The following is a 5,000-nucleotide window of genomic DNA, read 5'->3' on the forward strand; positions in this document are numbered from 1 at the left end:
ACCCACGTTATTAAATTAGAATGACAATGATAATATCTGACCCACCCATGGACTAAACTGTAATACTGTAATAAATACTTACCCTGCTTAATATAGGCCTACATTCTCTTATGCTGATTAACTGTGACAAAGGATGGTCAGGCTGATTCACCTGCCACTCAGAGAGAAAATCATATGCCAATGTGGTACAGTCACCAGGCTGATTCAAAGCTACATTGCTACCTATGTTTATGTTTATCTTTACTCTGTCTGTCCCTAATCCAAAGGTAGACTAATTCAGGGTTTTGCCATGTCTACAGCCAAGATTTACTTGAGGTCATTCCTTGGCATATCCTCAGGGTATGCTGAGCCAGGTCCAACACAAACATGTTCCCTCCTCAGGACTAACCTGAAGACAGAGGACCAACTTGAAGACACATGAAAAGGGTCACTCACCAACAGGTATCCCCTGGAAATATTCCATCAATCCCATTGTTATTTGGTTCCATTTGGTTCCACAGCGAAGTGATGAGGTGGATGAATGAAGTGATGAGGTGACATCCCCAGATAAAGATCTCCACCTGAGTAGTAGCCTCAAGATGCCTCCAGTATTCTGCCCTAACCTACATATCCTGAATACGACCCCGGTATGCTATAGTCCAGTCATATCAACATGATCTCTTAAACTCACTGCTATATTTCCAGGCTGGTCATATACAAATTCCATAGTCCCCTCTCTGTGTCCCTATTATGGCACTTCTTCTTGGTCCGTCCATCAGATGAAACCAGCAGTCAGTGCCCTTTCATGGCCCCTCGACTGGGTGCTGCGGCCAGACTAATATCAGATTGCCCCTGTTAACAGCTCGGGTATACTGAGCCAGACAAAGCCTCATCTCTTTCCAGCTGTTGTTGCTGGTCTGGGGCTGGAGGCTGGGCTGGAGGAGCAGCAGCTGTACCAACATGGTGGAGAGGACGTCTTCATGTGCCAGGTGCCCTGGACACTGCAGGAGGTGGCTGGAGGGGGCCTACTACACAGTCTTGAGTGACTGTCTCTTGTAATGAACCTTACAAGGGAAATCTGCAGTTCAAACAATACCAAAGTGGTCCCCCTGACAATGATTTGGTAAATAAATAGCTGAGGGATGGGGCTGGAGAAATGTAACCTCTCTCAAATTCATAGACAGAGCTATGGATGCAAGGGCTGACCATCCATGAAATCAACATTTTCGTTTTTACCATGTTTTCAGGCTATCAGTGTTTGTTTACAATTTTACTTTGTTTACAAACAAAGTAGTAAAACAAAGTTATATTTTGGGTTCTGATGGAGTAAGACAGTTGAACAGAGCTCATGAGGCATTTAGAAGTTATATTGTTCAAGAATCAATAGGTATCATACATACATTTTTTTTGATGTAGCAATCACAGATTCCCCCATTAAATCATGCTGTCAAACTCACCTACGTTTGCCTGTCACAATCTCTGACATGGAAACATGATGTCACAATCTCTGACATGGAAACATGATGTCACAATCTCTGACATGGAAACATGATGTCACAATCTCTGACATGGAAACATGATGCCACAATCTCTGACATGGAAGCATGATGCCACAATCTCTGACATGGAAACATGATGCCACAATCTCTGACATGGAAACATGATGCCACAATCTCTGACATGGAAACATGATGTCACAATCTCTGACATGGAAGCATGATGCCACAATCTCTGACATGGAAACATGATGTCACAATCTCTGACATGGAAGCATGATGCCACAATCTCTGACATGGAAACATGATGTCACAATCTCTGACATGGAAACATGATGCCACAATCTCTGACATGGAAACATGATGCCACAATCTCTGACATGGAAACATGATGTCACAATCTCTGACATGGAAGCATGATGCCACAATCTCTGACATGGAAACATGATGTCACAATCTCTGACATGGAAACATGATGTCACAATCTCTGACATGGAAACATGATGTCACAATCTCTGACATGGAAACATGATGTCACAATCTCTGACATGGAAGCATGAAGAACACATACAATTAGGAGGACACACAAAGTAAGCATTTACATTTCTTTAGCTTACTTTAGTGTTCATTCTTAAACATGTTGAGTTACTAGTTATAGTTTTACTCAACAAATGCATGAATGGAAGAGTAAATTGTTTGGAATGACAAATAAAATGTTTGCCGCCAAAACCAAATAAATATTTGTGCTTGCCCACAAACTGTCACACTTTTCTTTCCTTTTCACCAGTGACCAATAATCAAAATAACATAGTACAAATGATGCAATTACAAAACGTAGCGTATTTTCAAGGAACAGTTTTAATGGAGAACTGGTTTGAGTTTGTTATATTTAACAAGGCAAGGAGTGTAGGCTAGCTCCTTGACAGTCATGGAGACTCTGTTATACTGCTGGACCTGTAGGCCCAGCAGTTATGTTATACTGCTGGACCTGTAGGCCCAGCAGTTCTGTTATACTGCTGGATCTGTAGGCCCAGCAGTTCAGTTATACTGCTGGATCTGTAGGCCCAGCAGTTCAGTTATACTGCTGGATCTGTAGGCCCAGCAGTTCAGTTATACTGCTGGATCTGTAGGCCCAGCAGTTCAGTTATACTGCTGGATCTGTAGGACCATCAGTTCAGTTATACTGCTGGATCTGTAGGACCATCAGTTCTGTTATACTGCTGGATCTGTAGGCCCAGCAGTTCTGTTATGGTGCTGGGTCTGTAGGCCCAGCAGTTCTGTTATACTGCTGGATCTGTAGGCCCAGCAGTTCTGTTATACTGCTGGAGCTGTAGGCCCAGCAGTTCTGTTATGGTGCTGGGTCTGTAGGCCCAGCAGTTCTGTTATTGCGCCGGGTCTGTAGGCCCAGCAGTTCTGTTATGGTGCTGGATCTGTAGGACCATCAGTTCTGTTATACTGCTGGATCTGTAGGCCCAGCAGTTCTGTTATACTGCTGGACCTGTAGGCCCAGCAGTTCTGTTATACTGCTGGATATGTAGGCCCAGCAGTTCTGTTATACTGCTGGATCTGTAGGCCCAGCAGTTCTGTTATGGTGCTGGGTCTGTAGGCCCAGCAGTTCTGTTATACTGCTGGATCTGTAGGCCCAGCAGTTATGTTATACTGCTGGATCTGTAGGCCCAGCAGTTCTGTTATGGTGCTGGATCTGTAGGCCCAGCAGTTCTGTTATGGTGCTGGATCTGTAGGCCCAGCAGTCCTGTTATACTGCTGGATCTGTAGGCCCAGCAGTTCTGTTATACTGCTGGATCTGTAAGCCCAGCAGTTCTGTTATACTGCTGGAGCTGTAGGCCCAGCAGTTCTGTTATGGTGCTGGATCTGTAGGCCCAGCAGTCCTGTTATACTGCTGGATCTGTAGGCCCAGCAGTTCTGTTATACTGCTGGATCTGTAAGCCCAGCAGATCTGTTATACTGCTGGAGCTGTAGGCCCAGCAGTTCTGTTATTGCGCCGGGTCTGTAGGCCCAGCAGTTCTGTTATGGTGCTGGGTCTGTAGGCCCACTTGTTCTGTTATGGTGCCGGGTCTGTAAACCCAGGAGTTCTGTTATGGTGCCGGGTCTGTAGGTCCATAATTCTGTTATGGTGCCGGGTCAGTAGGCCCCACACTGTAAGCCTAAGCCTAGTAGTTCTGTTGTGGTTCTGGGTATATGTAGACCTAGTAGTTCTGTTATGGTTCTGGATCTGTGTAGACCTATTACAGATGTAGAATCTTAATTTGAGCCAGTTTGCTTCAACAGGAAAATAATCCTGCAGCAATAGGAAATGTGAATTATTATGTGGATTATAATTAATGGACATCTTTGTAGGGGTTGATACATTTGTCGTTAGGGCAAATCAAGTCTGGAATTTCAAAGTCAAAATGACAAACTTCAGAAGCCTTTTAAAACTCAAATTCACTACAAGTTTGCATCCCCTGCTGTGCAGAAAAATGCTCAGCATCAAAAGAGTGATCAAATGAAGATCCTACATCTGAAGTTATGTTATAGTTGTGGGGCTGTGTAGACCTATTACATTTGCATTTACATTTACCTCATTTAGCAGACGCTCTTATCCGGAGCGACTTACAAATTGGTGCATTCTGGTTCTGGGTGTGTCTGCAGGCCAAACAGTTCTGTTATGATTGTGTAGGACCTAGCAGTTGTGCTATGGTAGGCCTAGCTTGTCAATGTAGTCAGTGTAATTGAGTTTCTCAGCATGCTGACAGAGTGAGGTCAGAGAAGACTTTACCACCACCACTTAAACCTCAGCAGGCAGCTTTGAGAAGGATGTACTCACCTAGAATACATTACCTTATTAATGAACAAGATCATACCAAGTAGCGAATGACAAAGTGCGTATGTGTGCGCGTGTGTGTACAACTGTACACGTATGATTATCTGAAATACAGAAATAGGCCATGACATTATTATGATGACAACAAAGATGGTAGGCTTATGAATGGAAGCAATAACAGGCTCTTGCTATAAAAAGTGAAATGACAACGTACCACCCAGACTATATTTATATTTTCCATGTAAACAAAGCTAATTGGGCATACCTAACACTGTTTAAATCATAACAAGGAAACAAAGCATCAGTGACATTTTATCAGATTGGCCCATTCAGCAGCCCTAGCATAGCCAGCCAGGTTACCCGTGATACAAGTCATTATTCGACGTCCATTCATGTATGAGGATGTTGGGAGATGATGTGGAAACCGTCCACTAGGGGCAACAGTGAGCGTTGTTATCATCTGCCTCTGGTGCCAAAGCTTGCATTTTGAGATTTTAGTTTTAAGCCTATCCCAAACCTTAACCCTTACCTTAACCATTCAGAGTTAATACCTAACCTTAAGATTTCGGAGTTAACGCCTAAAGTTAACCCTAACCTTAAAAATGAGGGGTTAATCCCTTAATTTAACTTTAAACACTTTGAAATTTGATACAGGGATGAACGTCTAATTCTGAAGTGAGACTGTGAGAGCTAGTTGCAGC

Source organism: Salmo salar, chromosome 11 (genome assembly GCF_965601325.2).
Source record: "Salmo salar chromosome 11, fSalSal1, whole genome shotgun sequence".
In the NCBI taxonomy this organism is placed as follows: Eukaryota; Metazoa; Chordata; class Actinopteri; order Salmoniformes; family Salmonidae; genus Salmo; species Salmo salar.